Source organism: Pogoniulus pusillus, chromosome 42 (genome assembly GCF_015220805.1).
Source record: "Pogoniulus pusillus isolate bPogPus1 chromosome 42, bPogPus1.pri, whole genome shotgun sequence".
In the NCBI taxonomy this organism is placed as follows: domain Eukaryota; kingdom Metazoa; phylum Chordata; class Aves; order Piciformes; family Lybiidae; genus Pogoniulus; species Pogoniulus pusillus.
This window is the reverse complement of record NC_087305.1, coordinates 6,214,622-6,231,834: the sequence shown is the minus strand read 5'-3', so window position 1 is coordinate 6,231,834 and position 17,213 is coordinate 6,214,622. Positions and strand designations below refer to the sequence as shown.

The following is a 17,213-nucleotide window of genomic DNA, read 5'->3' as shown; positions in this document are numbered from 1 at the left end:
GCCGGCCCGCCCCCGGAGCACCGCACCGCCCCCACAGCGCCGGCCCGACGCCGGTGCCTGCCGCTTTTAACTGCTCACAAATCCAAACAAGTTCGAATCTCTCCCTCCCACCCCTCACCTTCCCCTCCTCTCCTCCCCTCCCCTCAGCTTTCAGGCACTTCAATCGTGCACGGCATTTAGAGACGAGGCAGGAAAACGGGCGACCGCCGCGGCTGAGGAACTGCAGTGTGGACAAGCAAACACACGGTGACAGCACTGAGCACCGGCGCCACACCACACGCCGCTCTGCAACTGCAGTACCCACGTGCAAACACAGGGGGGCAGCACAGACAACCGAGAGCGCCTCTGCGCCCGGCTGGGGGCAGCGCCTTCAGCCCAGCGCCGCTCTGCCTATTGGCTTTGCAAACAGCACACCGCACGCAAGGCACAGCCCATGCTCTGCCACTCCTACACACTCAGTTTATAGGGACAGCTCTAAACTCCAGCTGGGGCTACTCAGGACTTCCTTGATTTACTCTTGAGGCATTTAGAGACAGCAGAGGAGACACAGGGGGATCTGCTGACACCAGAATTTATGCCGTTCTGCAGTAGCTAGAGGAAAAACAGCTCTTCTCCTCCTGGAGCACCTCCCACTAACGCAGTCTGCAGTGTGTTTTAATCCCCTCCAAGAATTCTCAGGCCCTTCAAACGTGCAGGGCTGCAAGCACCCTTGCAAGGGAGGCTGCCCCCACCCCTCACTCTGCTGCATCATCACAGCCCACACCCCCCCTATGGCATCAGGCAAGCAAAGACAGAGACAAGGACAGCTGACAGGCTCTGCTCCTTCTTCTCCACCCAAGCCAGGGACATCCTTCTGCCTAACTTTTGCACCTCTGGCACATGGCTGAGCCCCGGCTGCTTTTCCCTTCTAGCAGAGCTGCCGCACACGGCTGCAGCTCCCACCCTCTCGCATGCCCCCCAACATTTACTACCCTGACATCACCCTGCAGGCCCTGCACTATCACTGGCAGCCACGACTCTCTGCTGCCTCTTGCTCTCATACATTAAACCATGGGATGCTTCCAGCTCTCAGAACCTCTGCCACTCCAAGTCCTTTCTGGGGGCACTGCAAGAAAAGAGAGACAAAGGTTACTGCTGTCCAACAGCTCCACTAAGAGCCCAGGCTTCGGGAATTACGGGGAGCACCGTCAGGGACTGGGGTCACTGGGAGCACTGGGAGGCAGCGGCTCTTACTGGCAGCGCTGGCAGAGACTGGGCAAGAGCCACCATAAAACTGCATCTCACTTTTGCAGCCAAGGCGGCAACAAAACCCACCCTCCTTTTGTGGAGCAGCCAGAGAAAGAGGCTTGAGTGCATCCCTGCTGCTCAATGCTGATTGCATCACAGCATCACAGAATTGGCAGCATTGGAAGGGACCTCAAGCATCAGCCACTTCCAACCCCCCCTGCCACGGGCAGGGACACCTCGCACGAGAGCACATTGTCCAGAGCCACATCCAGCCTGCCTTTAAAAACTTCCAGGGATGAGGCTTCCACCACCTCCCTGGGCAGCCTCTTCCAGTCTCTCACCACCCTCATGCTGAACAACACCCTAAAAAGTCCCTCCCCAACTTTCCTGGAGCCCCCTTCAGATGCTGCAAGGCCACAAGAAGGACTCCTCAGACCCTTCTCCTCTCCACACTCAACAACCTCAGCTCTCTCATCCACCCTCTCAAAAAACAAAACATTGACAATTAAGAGGTTCAGATGAAAATTTCCCAACCTGATTTTCAACAACCAAACTCTTGCCTGAATCCTCTGCTTGCCACAGGCAGGCAGGCAGGCAGGAAGTTGGAAGCTCCTCTGCTTCAGGCATTCTGGGCTCCGGCCACAAGCTCTCGGATCCTGAGGCCACAGAATGTGCTCTCTGTCCTGAGGGGGAAAGAACTGCTTCAGACTTTCTCAGCACTTGAAATATTTTAATTAACAAGCTAAAAAAACCCAAACTGGCTTGGCGCAACCTGGGCTAGTGGAAGCTGTCCCTGCCCAGGGCACAGGGGCTGGAACTAGATGACATTCTGTGATTCTGTGAATCACTGAGCCTGGTCTTTTGTCTCTTCAATTGCCCAGCTGTGGGTGGTGCGTCACAGAGCAGCCTTTCCCCTGCTGTCTTCACTTCATTTGGCCATCCTTTTGCATTTTCTAGTTTAATATGTGTTATATGATCAGAAGAATTGCAACAAGCTATGTCAGATTTTCTAATGGCAAGGAAATAACCAGGCTGAGTTTCTTCCCTGAAGGGTTTGTGAAGCCTTGGATCAGTCTGCCAGGGGTACTGGTGGAGTCCCCATGCCTGGAAGGATTTAAAAGCTGTGTAGATGTGGTCGTGGTTCAGTGGTGACCTGGCAGTGCTGGGTTAAGGTTTGGTCTGGATGATTTGAAAGGTCTCTTCCAAAGCAAGCCCTTCTGTGTTATATGTTTTCGTGTCCACAGGTGGCAGCAGCCCCTTGGAGTTCAGGCTACCTTTGCACACCAGGATGCAAAACCAATTTGCTTTCCAGCATCACTGCAGCCCCAGACGAAAACAAAGCATCTCCCAGAAAACTGCTCAGCCAAAGCAGCAGTTCACCTTGTACCACTCAAGCAAAGCTGTCCCAGCCACAGCTGCTGGGCTGGCAACACAACCAGATGCCACCAGCTCACTCAGGCTCTTTCCCCTTATCTCTTGTCACTGAATGTTATCAAAACCTTTAGGCCTAGTCAAGAGTTTTGAAGTCTTTTATGAGCAGTGCAGATGAATAATGCAATCAGACTCTTCTTCGTGCAATCAGGATGGAAGCAGTGATCTCGTCTGAATTGGGAAAAACATGTGCCCAGGGGGAAAAAAAGGGAAAAAGAGAATGATGAAATAACAGTCCAGAAAACAGTTAACAGGAAAGAAAAAAACAACCAACAACTATTGTATCCTTTAAAGCCAGCAATATTTAGTGTCTGTCCTCCCTCTTCCTCCCTGGTTGAGCTTCAGAGGGGGTTAGGTGTGAGTGGAACCAGCAGGGGGAGTGGAGTGATGAAGTGGGGGTTCAGGGACAGCTGACAGGAGGCATGGCTTGTGTTTTCTTGGAAACTGAGGTGACAAAACTGCAGTTAGCTCAGGTAGGTCTCTGGGATGCCTAAGCCACAGAGAGAAACATTTCGTCATGTTCTTAAAAGGAGAAGACACCTGCAGTCACCCTCTCTTCATGGCCTTGAGCAGCCTGCTCTTGTTGAAGTTGTCCCTGTCCATGGCAGTGGGGAGTTGGAACTAAATGATATTTAAAGTCCCTTCCAACCCAAACCAGTCTATAATTCTATAATCATAAATGCCAGGACAGGAATCCACTCAGGTGACAAAGGGATGTGACATGAGTCAGTGCAGCCTCTGTTCCACACCTACTGCTTCCTTAGCACATTTCTCCCACCTGGTCCCTGATCTGTCATAGAATCATAGAATGGTTTAGGTTGGAAGGGACTTCAAAGCTCATTTAGTTCCAACCCCCTGCCACAGGCAGGGACACCTCCCGCTAGAACAGGTTGCTCAAGGCCTCATCCAACCTAGCTCTGAGTACCTCCAGGGAGGGAACATCCACAACTTCCCCGGGCAACTGTGCCAGTGTCTCACCACCCTCACTGCAAAGAACTTCTTCCTAACATCCAGTTTCAATCTCCCCTCTGACAATTTAAACCCATTCCTCTTCATCCTGTCATTACAAGACCTTGTAATTAGTTCCTCCCCAGCCCTCCTATAGCCCCTTCAGATCCTGGAAGGCAACTCCAAGGTCTCCTTGAAGCCCCAACTCTTTCAGCCTGTCTTCATAGCATAGCTGCTGCAGCCCTCTGGGCATCCTGGTGGCCTCCTCTGGACTCACTCTAACAATTCCATGTCCTTCTTGTGTTTGGGGCTCTGGAACTTCACACAGTGCTCCAGGTGGGGTCAGGTGTCCACCTGTTTGTAGTGAGACCTGGAGATTCATTGGTGCAAGCAGCGGGAGCACTGGCAAAACTTTATAGCTGCTCAGGAGAGCAGAGCAAAGGGGCAGAATCCTCTCCTTGTCCTACTGGCCACGCTGCTCTTGCTGCAGCCCAGCACATGGTTGTTGTCTGGACTGTACCCACACTGCCGGCTCATGTTGAGCTTTTCATCAACTGTCTCAGCTCTTCTCTGGATTTCTTCCCTCCAGTGCTATAGAGAGGAGTGGCTTTGGCTGAAGATGGCAGTTTTTGGCTGAAGATGGCAGCCTTTGCTCATTCATTGTTGTGAGCCAGAACATGAAGCTAATCGGCTGGCCCTCACCTAGCTGCTTTCCCAGTTCAACTGTACCCCAGGCAGAAGCAGGTCACTCATAAATCACAGCCACTCTGCAGGAGCCCAGAGACGCCAAAAGACAGTGATTTACTAGCATGCAGCAACACAACTGTCCTGTCTTTGCAGGGACAGGGAGACAAAGCAGGAAAGGCAGTACAGAGTGGACTTCTGTTTTCTTTAATCTGATTAAATGGTATCTTAGGCTGCACTGATGCATACATGGAATTAAATTCAGAGTGGAAATCCATCAAGAGTCATCATGTGCTGCTCATTTTTGGTGCTAAGTTAGCTCTGCTGCTGTCCTAAGAGCTTTGGTAACATGAGGATGCCCACAGCTGCTTCCTCATGGGCAAGATCTGGGTCCTATAGATCTTTACAGGAAGGAAAACTGAATGTGAAGAAGGCCCCAAAGGAATTCAGCAGGATACCAGGAGCTGAGTTCGTAGCCTTCTGGCATAGAAGTCTGTGTTTGAAGCTGCTCCTTTTTTGCAGCCTCAACCTGGCAGCACAGTGCTCAGCTGCTGTCTCCAGGAGGAGCAGCAGTTAGTGCCCATGGTGGCATTGTTTAGTTGACCTTTAATCAGCAGAATAAAAGAGTGCTTTTCATCACAGAGAATTACTGAGGCCTCCTAAATTAAGCTCATCTTCTGGATTTTCCTAATTTGTCTCTTGTGCTAGCTCCAGCTTCCAGGAGGAGCTGAATTGTGACCTTCCAGCCAGATTTCATTGTGTATTTTTTTCTGCTTCCTGATGGAGCCATCTATTATAAGAAGTCATCTTCTCTGTATCTCTGCTTGCACACTGTGATGGAGTCTCCTCTTCATTTCCTTTCATAGCCTAAATGGATCGAGCACCTTCCAGCTTCACTAGAGAGATGTTTCCCAGACTCGGAATCATTTCTACATCTCTTTTATGAACCATTCCCATTTTTCAGCATCCTCTCTGACCTGCAGATACCAGCGTCTGAATCACTATCCCAGCAAAGATCTGGTTAATGGGGGTGGATGGAGTGCTAAGCTTATTACATTAGATGTGTGAAAAGAAAGATTTGATTTTGAACTGCACCAGTTTGGCTGAGAAGAAAGAAGGATAACAGAATCATTGAGCTGGGGCGGCATTTCCTGAAAGGATTAAACTTCTGTCTGGGCAAGAACATCCACGCTCACATTAGAGAGGATTAGAGAGGAAGATAAATTCTGATGCTTCAGAGCATAAACCAATAGCTGGTGGAGACTACAAATAAATGTCTCCTTTGGGTAGGTTCCTCTAACTGTTTGCTGTGGAGAGAGCCTTACTTCTCTCACTGAAGCAGCTGGCTACAGCAAGAGCCAGAGCACAGGTCTAGAGGAGATCATATGTGGAGAGACACACACAGAGCAAGGGGAGACAAGGATTTAATCTTTCTGTACAAAACCTTTACATCACCTCCCTCTGCTCCCAGGCCTTCCTATGTACAAAGGCTAAGAAATCAAACTTGAGAAATCTGCATCAGAGCCTGCGTCCTCCCCACTGCATCGACCCAACGCTCCTCTGATCCCTGCTTGGCAAATCATCCCCACTTCTACTGTGCTCTGAAGCTTCCAGGTGCAAAATAAAACAGATTGGTCTGGAATCTGGAAGCAAATGAGCCAGGCTGCTTGCTCCAGGCTTCCAATTTAATAAATATGCATCTATGTCTACTGGACAGTCTGTCATTTGCCTTTAATAGAAATCATCTGCTCCTCTAATAATCATTAAACAAATTGACAGCACAATAGCCAAGGCCTCTCCTCTTGATGCCACCTGCAGCAAGGGTGAAAAAAATCCACTAACACCTTCTCAGAAAGGGCATTATTGTGCCTGATATGAATGCACACACGCTCTGTGTTGCACAGAACTAAACAAGTCCATGAAGGGAATAAATTGAAGGAGAATGCCCTTTATTTGTCTAATTAATGTATTTTAATATCAGGGTCATTTCTCATTTTCTCATGATGAGGATAATCATCTCTCATGCCTCCTGCAGTGCTCTCCTCTGCCACAGCAGAAGAGACCAACCCCACCTGGCTGCAGCCTCCCTTCAGGTAGCTGTAGAGAGCAATGAGATCTGCCCTGAGCCTCCACTTCTTCAGGATGCACACCCCCAGCTCCCTCAGCCTCTCCTCACAGGGCTGTGCTCCAGGCCCCTCACCAGCCTTGGTGCCCTTTTCTGGACATGTTCAGCACTTCAACATCTTTCTTACATTGAGGGGCCCAGAACTGGACACAGCACTCAAGGTGTGGCCCCAACCAGTGCCGAGCACAGGGACAGAAGGACTGCCCTGGCCCTGCTGGCCACACTATTCCTGAGCCAGGCCAGGATGCCACTGGCTGCCTTGGACACCTGGGCACACTGCTGGCTCATGTTCAGTTGCCAACCAGCACCCCTAGGTCCCTCTCTGCCTGGCTGCTCTCCAGCCACTCTGTCCCTAGCCTGTAGCACTGCATAGGGTTGTTGTGGCCAAAGTGCAGAAGCCAGCATCCACAGTCATAGAGTGGCTATGGTCACACCATAGGGCAGCAGTAAGGAGGGAGGGGGGAAAATAGTTTAAACTCCAGAAAATTACCTCCAGTATGACGAAATGCAGCTCTATTGGTGATTGAACAAGCATGGTAGGACAAGATCTACTGGTCACCTGAGGCATAATATGAGAGTTAGGCTGGAGGATGCAAGTGAAGAGTCTGAAATAGGTTGTAGAGGACTAAATTGGACCCTTGCTGTTTGTCTGGTCCTTATCTCTGCAGTACAAGAAGGTATCACTCATTTGCAGAGCTCTCCTTGTGTGTGCCTGCATGGAAGGGAAACTGCACATCCCCATTTTCCGAACAGGGAGGCAAAACAAAAGTAGTTCCTGAATTTAATGTTCTTCCCCTAGTTTATATTACCTGGACTCAGTGATATTCAGTGGGATTCACCCTGCAAGAAGCTGGCCCTTTCAGGACTGCAGCACCATCCCAAGAATTCAGCAACGCCATAGATGTGAAAAAGGGGACTGCAGGGTTTTTTTCAAAGGTGTCTAGTGGTTGGGAAGCTGCAGTGTCTTGATATCATCTGCATGACTCATTATCCACAACCTCAGCTTCAAGTGTTCAGAGGAAGACCTCAAGATCTTTTCTCCTCTTTTGGCACCGTACTGGAGGTCAACATCCCCAAAAAGTCAGATGGGAAGCTGAAAGGCTTTGCCTTTGTGCAGCTCAGCAGTGTCCTGGAAGCAGCCAAAGCTCTGAGGGGGATCAACATGAAAGAGGTCAAAGGTCGTCCAGTTGCTGTGGACTGGGCAGTGGCCAAGGACAAGTACAGAGCAATACAGGGAAACCAGCAAGAGGGGAGCAAGGAGGAAGTAGAGAAAAAGGGGAGGAAGAGCAGGAGAAGGTGGAAGAGGATCAGGAAGAAGAGGAGGAAGGAAGCAGTGAGGAGGAAGAGGAAGGAAGCAGTGAGGAGGAAGATAGTGAAGAGGAGGAAGATAGTGAAGAGGAGGAAGATAGTGAAGAGGAGGAAGAGAGGAGGAAAAGGGGGGGTCACCCCTAAAAAAACAACCCTAAAACGTCCCCCCATCGTGTCAGCGAGGGCAGAGCCGTTTTCATCCGCAACCTCTCCTTTGACACAGAAGAGGAAGCCGTGGGGGAGCTGTTGGAGCAGTTCCGGCAGCTCCACTACGTCTGCATCGTGCTGCACCCTGACACTGCGATACTGTGACTTTGGAATGCTGCAACCCAATCACTCTCATGCAGATCAGTGCCTCCTCACTGTGGCTATTACATCACCCAGAGTAATACAACAATGTGCCTGCAGTCGAGAACATCTCTATTGTTAGAAAATCAATTACTTTTCCTGGCCTGGACTGCAAATATTGGAGGTGACTAACTATCTTGTGATCTTTTTCACTCACAAACTTCTCTCTGTAGTAGGTGTATCACAGAGGTGGCAATAAAATCTGTAGCTGGTGGTTTGTGCACATTTCAGTATTGCTCTCCTGCAATTGAGCCTGGTGAATGCAAAGCAAATTTACATCAAGTTAAAGCCCAGGAAGATGCTATCCATACTATTAACTGCTTGTCACAGAGAGAGAGATGCATTTGGTACCCCTTGGGATTGCCATTTATCATTTTTACCTCACTGTAAAGCTGTAACAACTATTGTCTCTGAGCAGGAGCAGCAAGGATGATGTGTGCAAGGATGGAGTCCATCCATTTGTAGCTCAGCTTCTTGTGCTCATAGAACAGTCTGGACTGGAAGGGATCTCCAAAGATCATCCAGGCCAACCCCCTCAGGTGTCAGCTCATGTGGGCAGGTGGCCCCAGGAGATGCTCCACTGAGCTTGAACATCTTTTCAGGTCAGAATGAACAACTGTTAGGGAAAAAAACCCAAGCAGCACAATAGAAGAGACAGAAAAGAAAAAAAAACAACTAAACTATGTAAGTTCCAGTGTGTCCCACAGAGACTCACCTTCCTCTGTTAGCACCCCAGAGACCTTCAGAGATGAAGAGATAAAGAAGCTGAGCCTCACTGCTGGGGGCTGTCTACCTGAAAGGAGGCTGTGGAGGGGTTGATGCTGGTCTCCTCTCACAGGTCATTAGTGATAGAACAAGCCTCAGGCTGCCACTGGGTAGGTTTAGACTGAATATTAGGGATTTTTTTTTCCCAGAAAGAGTGGTCATGCACTGGAATGTGCTGCCCAGAGAGGTGGTGAAGTTGCCAACCTTGGATGTGTTTGGATGTAGTGCTTGGGTATATGGTTTAGGGTGAATCTTGTAGAGTAAGGATATGGGTTGGACTTGGTGACCCTGAGGGGCTTTGCCAACCTGAGTGTTTCTGTGATTCTGTTGTCCCAGCTCCAGGGTTCAGAAGCTGGAGGTGACAGGGGGAGCCCAGCTGAATATCTGGGTACTTTGCTGTGTTATTGCTATTTTCCTCTCATTTCTTCTTCACTCCAGATTTCAGAGCAGAAACAAAAGTCAGAGAAAAGGCAAGCTGTCAATAGTGCATTTGTGCCTGGATGAAGCAGCACCTTCAAGACAGGAGGAAGAAGAAATATGTCCTGTCAAAACAGCTGACCCAGGATAGCTGTTGTAATGCAAAATCCGAGCAAGCAGCCTGCTTTTACCCGGATTTAAATAGTCAAGACAAACTGCAGGGTGAGTGGTACACAGGAAAGGAGCATTTTGAGTGTACAGGTGCTGTGCTTCATTTCTACTACTATTTGTTTCAACCTGGCCACAGACAGCTGGTGCTTTACTGGAAGAGCAAGACTTTCAGAGGGAATGTACAGCCTGCCAGAGCACCACTAGCTTCAATTTCCTCTCCTTAATGGGCCAGAGGCAGCCGGAACAAGCATGCCCTGCTAGCTGGCTGCTGCAGTTCACTCTCTCTTTAACCCTGCTGCTGTTATCTAAACATCAACACAACAATCAAATGTCTCATTTGTCATCACCAGAAGCCTTTTTTTAGTATCAAATCAAACTGGTGAGCTGCAGGTACAAAGCCATCAGCTCCCACATCTCAGGCTAGTGACTGCCTGAGAAGAGGTTAGCCTCTAATCGCCACCCCCAGTTCATGTGAGGTGGTTTTCCACACCCCTATCCCTAATCCAGCTCTCTAGGAGAGTTCTGAGGTGGTTTTCCACACCCCCATACCTAACCCAGCTCTCTAGGGGAGTTCTGAGTCCTCCTTTGAAGGGAGGTTGAGCTGACACCATTCTGGTTTTGAAGTGACAATAAGCAAGAAGAGCAGACCTGTCCCTTCCTTTGTGTTCTACTTTTCTGGTGATCATTTATTATTTCAAGAGCTTCAGGAATTAGAACTATTACTCACCAAGGGCCTCATTAAGAGGATGTAATTAATTTCATTGATGAACAAAATAGATGTTTAAAATGTGTTTTTAAATATAATTATTTATGTTTGGGGTTTTTTGGTTTAGATGTGGGTGCTCAATTTCCTGGGTAAATACCAGGCCATAGAGATTTCACAGGGCTTGCATTTATAAACAGAATATTTCTAATGCACTAAGCTTAATAGAAGCCTGTCATAAGCCTTCCTTATACTCTTTAATGCAATGTAAAGTTTTATTACTTTTTAGTAATTAGAGTGTTTGTTTTGCAGAATTAATTAGCAGCTGGCTCCAACCTGAACAACTCATCCCTCTGAGCTTCTCTCCTTTAGCTATGTACTGACTCTGGGTCATTGGCATAATTAGCAGAGATTAAGCAAAAACCAAGCTGATTTGCTTGTGTTCTCCTGTACACTTGACAATAAACATATTTCCTCCTACAATATTCTACTTGGAGTTAGACCTTGGACAGGAAAGGGAATGCAATGAGCCTGGTGAAAGAACTAAATGCTGAGGTGCTTGGTTTGGGTTTTGTTTTGGTGGTTGGTTGGTTGGTTGGTTGTGGGTTTTTTTCCACACAGGCTGAAGTGTTTGAAAGGCTCTAGAGGAATTCTGTTCTCTACTTGGTCTAGGAAAAGAGAAAAATGTTGCAGGCTATTATTGTTCTTGTCCAAGAAAGTGTCCAACTCCACCTTGTTCTGGTTTTCACATGCACACATACTGATAGAACATGGGGGAACAGCTTTAGACTGGGATCACAGAATCGCAGAATCACAGAATGTCAGGGACTGGAAGGGACCTCCAAAGCACATCCAGTCCAACCGCCCTGCCAGAGCAGGAGCACCCAGGGCAGATCACACAGGAACACATCCAGGCAGGTCTTGAATAGCTCCAGAGAGGGAGATACTCAGCTCTGTGAGAAAGACCTTGGAGTGCTGGTGGGCAGCAAATTCCGCATGGGCCACCAATGTGCCCTTGTGGCCAAGAGAGCAAATGGCATCCTGGGGGTCATCAGGAAAAGTGTGGCCAGCAGGGCTAGGGAGGGTCTTCTGCCCCTCTACTCTGCCCTGGTGAGACCACACGTGGAATACTGTGTCCAGTTTTGGGCTCCCAAGTTCAAGAGAGACAGAAACCTGCTGGAGCAGGTCCAGCAGAGAGCCACGAGGATGACTGGGGGACTTGAACATCCCCCCATGGAGAGAGACTAAGAGCCCTGGAGGTGTTTAGTCTGGACAAGAGAAGGCTGAGATGTGATCAATGTGTACAAGTATCTGAGGGGTAGGGGGTCAAGCTCATTTTGGTGGTCAGCAGCAATAAGAGCAACAGGTACAAACTAGAATAGAGAAGGTTTCACCCCAACAGGAGGAGAAACTTCTTTCCTGTGAGGGCGGCACAGTCCTGTAGCAGGCTGCTCAGAGAGGTTGTGGAGTCTCCTTCTCTGGAGACTTTCCAAACCCACCTGGATGCATCCCTGTGTGAAGTCCACTGAGTGATGCTGCCTTGGCAGAGGTGTTGGACTGGATTATCTCTGGAGGTCACCTCCAACCTTTGAAGTTCTATGATTCTGTGAAACACCTCTTTCACTCTCAGCTTTTTAGGGTTTCAGCCCACATAGGATTAATTCTACAGACACTGTGCAGCTTTTTGCCTCTGACTTTAAAGCACTGGGAAATAAGTAGCCTTCAGGCTCTTCATTTCCACAGTGCTGGGCTGCTGCATTTTCCTGAGCCGCTCAGGCAGCTGAAGGTCTCCTCCACCACTTTTTCCTCTTTCTTCTGCAGACAGCCAATAGATCCATTCATGGAAACACAGGAATAGCTTTTGTTTTAAATACTAAAGCTGACTCTGCCAGCTAGGACAACTAAACTGGACCCTAAATCGATCCAGAGAGTTAATCTGGGACTTCTTTACCTTTTAAATATTCCCAGAATCACAAGGATGCCAAGAACTGATCAAAAAAGGTTCATTTCTCCTTTGGTGTAGCAGGGTCTCTGTTAGTGCACATCCTGATAATTACTGAGTGAGACTTTCAAACTGCCAAAAATACCTGGAGAATTTCCCCCTGGGCCATTCTGTGGAGGAAAAGGGAAAAGTGAATATTTAACATACTGTAGTCAATACTTTGTTTTAATCGTACCAGCCCTGCTGGAGAGCCTGAGCCAATCTGCAGTTTAGCAGTGCTGAGTCTTTCCATCTCAGCTCAAGCAACCCTATGCCTATTGCTACCTGACTCTAAGAAACATCAAACCTGTTCTCACATTATAGCACAGAAGATGCACTTCTCATTTCATGCAGTGAGGGAAACTACAGCTTCATCAGAGATTTGCTTGGCCTCAATGCTCATTTGGAGCTAAAGGCACTATGAGAGATCCATAATGAGAAAGATCTAATAGTTTAATGCATCCCTGCAAAGAACTGTAATTTGCTGAGAAATGGATAGGATAATATCAACCCTGAGATCAACTGGAAGTCGGGGTGGTAAATTTCACCTGGAAGTGTTGGTACCAAGGGATTCAATTAGGAGTGAGCGATGCAGTTCAGAAAGCCACAGAATCTGTTGCCCTGAGGGAAAACTCAGGTCAACTTTAATCAAAACTCTTAACAATCAGGTAAGTCGATTTTTTTTCTTCAGTTTTGATTCTTGCTTCTGGTCAGGACTCAATGGCACATCTTGGTGACATTAGTATCTGTACCCTCTGTCAGAGGGCAGGCGGGCTCTGCAGAGGGACCTGGACAGGTTGGACAGATGGGCACAGTCCAGTGCCATGAGTTTCAACAAGTCCAAGTGCCAGGTTCTGCACTTTGGCCACAACAACCCTATGCAGTGCTACAGGCTGGGGACAGAGTGGCTGGAGAGCAGCCAGGCAGAGAGGGACCTGGGGGTGCTGGTTGGCAGCTGAACATGAGTCAGCAGTGTGCCCAGGTGTCCAAGGCAGCCAGTGGCATCCTGGCCTGGCTCAGGAATAGTGTGGCCAGCAGGACCAGGGCAGTCCTTCTGCCCCTGTGCTCAGCACTGGTTAGGGCCACACCTTGAGTGCTGTGTCCAGTTCTGGGCCCCTCAATGTAAGAAAGATGTTGAAGTGCTGGAACATATCCAGAGAAGGGCACCAAGGCTGGTGAGGGGCCTGGAGCACAGCCCTGTGTGGAGGGGCTGAGGGAACTGGATGTGTTCAGCCTGGAGAAGAGGAGGCTCAGGGCAGATCTCATTGCTCTCTACAGATATCTAAAGGGAGGATGTAACCAGGTGGGGTTGGTCTCTTCTGCCAGGCAGCCAGGGACAGGAATAGAGGACAAAGCCTCAAACTGTGCCAGGGCAGGTTTAGGCTGGATGTTAGGAATAAGTTCTTCACAGAAAGAGTGACTGGCACTGGGATGGGCTGCCTGGGGATGTGGTGGAGTCCCCATCCCTGGAGGTGTGTAAGAGGAGGCTGGAGGAGGCACTTAGTGTCATGGGTTAGTGAATTAGAAGGGTTAGGTAATAGGTTGGACTTGCTGATCTCAGAGGTCTTTTCCAACCTGGTTCATTCTGTGATTCTGTAAAGCTCCACATGTATTTATTGTAAGTAAAGTCAGAGATCTCAAATGATATCCAGTGGTACCGGACAAGGTACATCAGCACTGTGAAACAGTGATTGAGCTACAGAGTGTCCAAGGGAAGCTTGAGGAACTGACTGATAAGAGGCAGCAAGACATTGTCTCACTTGAAAAAAAATATTGCTACAGGGAAAATGTAGGTCTTTGGCTCTTGACGGGGCGTCTCAGTGCTGTTGAAATCAAAATGATGCACAAGAAACTACTCAGTTCATAATTGAATTTCTGGAGTGAGTCCAGAGGAGGCCACCAAGATGATAAGAGGGCCCCTATGGGGGCAGGCTGAGAGAGTTGGGGCTGTTCAGCCTGGAGAAGAGAAGGTCCAGGGAGACCTTAGACCAGCCTTCTAGTACCTGAAGGGGGCTACAGGAGAGCTAGGAAGGGACTTTTGACAAGGGCTGGGAGTGACAAGATGAGACTGCATGGATTTAAGCTTTAGAAGAGTAGATTTAGACTGGAGATTAGGAAGAAATTCTTTACAATGAGCTCAGTGAGACACTGGAACAGGTTGCCCAGGGAGGTCATGGATGACCCTTCCATGGAGGTGTTCAAGTTCAGACTGGCCTTGGGCTACTGTAAGGCATCCATACCCATGGCAGGGGGCCTGGAACTAGGTGGTCTTTGAAGTCCCTTCCAACCCAAACTGTTCTGTACTTCAATGATCTATTTTAAGTCATTATTTGCCAGGCAGAAAGAAGGCAGCTTTGCAGTACACAGGCAGAGTGTAGAGAAGGTTCCTGTTTTCTGCAAGGGAATTACCAATCACAGAATGCCAGGTGGGAAGGGACCTCGAGGACCATCTGGACCTAGGTAACAGTATCATGTGGCAACTCCTCTTAGCTGTCCTTGAAGGGTAGTTTGTCACTGGGACCCCAGGGCTGGAAAAGAGGTACCAGAAAAGCCAAGAGTCACTCAAGGCAAGCAAATAAGCACAGCTGGAGAAGCACAGAGAGCTGACTCTTGGATGCACATTCAACCAAGCAAGTATTTCACAGGCTGAAAATAATGACCACAGCTCCAACCTGGCATTTTGTGTATGGGGAAGTGTCAAACAATTTTAAGGCAAGAAAGACTAGGAAATGGGTTGCAACAGAAAGAACCATCATTGCCTTCTAGGGGTGCTTCTGGTGCTGTGGGATTTACGGGCAGACTAAACCTGGGAAGACCAGAACTAGTGAATTAAAGTAGGAATGTTGACATACATCAAACCGATCATCCTGGAACTAATAAGAAACCCGTGTAGGACAAATCCCCTGTGTGAGGATGGTGAGGGGCTTCAGAAACATTTACAAAACCAGAGGTGGGGTTAATGCATCTTTAAGATTAATGCAGTCATAATGCACCACTGCAAAGAGAAAGCTGGACATAAATTACTGCCAGAGAAGGAGACGACAGTGAGGACTCTATTTGGACTCACTGAATAATAGTATCCTAGCATCTGCTGTACAATATGGTCTAAACTTTGCTAAGCCCCACTGCATAACTCGCCTGTCATTTGGGCTGAAGAACAGATGACAGATCTGCCAGCCTGCTCAGAACCAGGCCTATTAATTACTGCAGGGTTTCACCAAAGAGGGGTTTCTGAACCAGCTGTTATTGCCAAGGCTGCTTTGGCATATAAATCAGCTTCCATTAAAGTAAATAAATAGATAAATGCATCAGATTCTGTGTAAAAGCTCCTGCAAAAAGCACCAAAAATGTTCAAAATGAGAACTGGCAGTTTCAGTCACCTTGGAGCAGACAGTGATTTACAGAGCAATGGAGAAATATTCCACTGGAGGGGACCAGCTGGGCCACAGAGTGTGAGCTTTCACCAAGTGACAATAGCAGCAGCACTTAAACTGCTACCTAAAAAGGCTTCTCCCTCTTTCCATCAACATTATCACAGAATGGTTTAGGTTGGAAGGGACCCCAAACCTCTTCCACTTCCAACCCCCTGCCATAGGCAGAGACACCTCCCACCAGAACAGGTTGCTCAAGGCCTCATCTAACCTGGCCTTGAACACCTCCAGGGAGATGATTCTCTGAGTCACAACCTTCCTGGGCAACCTGTGCCAGTGTTTCACCACTCTCACTGCAAAGAACTTCTTCCTAACATCCAGTTTCAATTTCCCCTCTGACACTTTAACCCATTCGTCCTTGTCTTGTCATTACAAGACCTTGTAAATAGCCCTCCTGTAGCCCCCTTCAGATCATGGAAGGCCACTCCAAGCTCTCCTGGAAGCCTTCTCTGCAGGCTGCTGAGCCCCAACTCTCTCAGCCAGTCCTCAAAGCAGAGCTGCTGAGCCCTCTGAGAATGTTCACGGCCTCCTCTGGACTGGCTCCAACAGTTCCATGTCCTTCTTGTGCTGGAGGCTCCAGAACTGCACACAGTACTCCAAGTAGGATCTCAAGAGAGCAGAGTAAAGGGGTGAATCCTCTGAGAAATAAAAAAAATTGAGAGGGCTGTCACCTGTCTTCCCATCAGAGCTCACAAGTGAATTCAGCATCTAGTTGAAGGTACTCTGCCCAGGCTACGCAAGTGGTGTCTAAGCTCATCTGTATGATTGGTCTGCTTTTTGGGTGCTGACCAGATGGAAATCTCCTCAAAAACTTTTGCTAAAGGAAAGTTTTCCCACCTCTCAAAAGCAATGTAAGATAATCCCAGTGCTGTAAACAGCATTATTGCTTCATCTCTTGTGGCCTTCACATACTTCATAGCATCATACAATTCACAGAATCACAGAATGAACCAGGTTGGAAAAGACCTCCAAGATCATTGAGTTCAACCTATCACCTAACCCTTCTAATTAACTAACCCATGGCACTAAGTTCCTCATGCTGCCTCCTCTTAGACATCTCCAGGGATGAGGACTCCACCATGTCCCCAGGCAGCCCATTCCAATGCCAATCACTCTTTCCCTGAAGAAATTCTTCACAACATCCAGCCTGAACCTGCCCTGGCACAGCTTGAGACTGTGTCCTCTTGTTCTGTCCCGGGGTGCCTGGCAGAAGTCACCAACTCCACCTGGCTGTAACCGCTCTTCAGTTAGCTGTAGACAGCAGTGAGGTCTGCCCTGAGTCTCCTCTTCTTCTTCAGGCTGCATGCCTCCAGCTCCTTCAGCCTCTCCTCACAGCCTTGGTGCCCTTCTCTGGACACCTTCCAGCACCTCAACATCTTTCTTATATTGAGGGGCCCAGAACTGGACACAGCACTCACGGTGTGGCCCTAACCAGTGCTGAATTGTTTGGGTTGGAGAAGGCTTCTAAGATCACTGAGTCCAACCAACAACCTAACACCACCATAGCCACTAAATCATGTCCCCAAGTGCCATGGTCACACATTTCTTGAACACCTCCCTGGTGACTCCACCACCTCCCTGAGCACTCTGTGCCAATGCCTGACCACTCTTGCAGGAAAGGACATTTTGCTAGTATCCAAGGTTTGTAAAAGGAGAGCAGAAGTCTCTTGCCAC

The 17,213-nt window shown here is 48.6% G+C and overlaps 1 long non-coding RNA gene across 1 annotated transcript in view; it reads right to left on the bottom strand.

Moving 5' to 3' along the window:
- Positions 1 to 840: 840 nt before the first annotated feature.
- Positions 841 to 17,213, bottom strand: part of LOC135192439 (uncharacterized) — a 29,215-nt gene continuing 12,842 nt past the window's right edge. Inside the window, exons 2-3 of the long non-coding RNA XR_010308988.1 lie at positions 1,788 to 1,910; positions 841 to 1,105 (exon numbers count right to left, since the gene is read on the bottom strand). This is a non-coding gene — a long non-coding RNA (uncharacterized LOC135192439). The remainder of the gene's footprint in view (positions 1,106 to 1,787; positions 1,911 to 17,213) is intronic.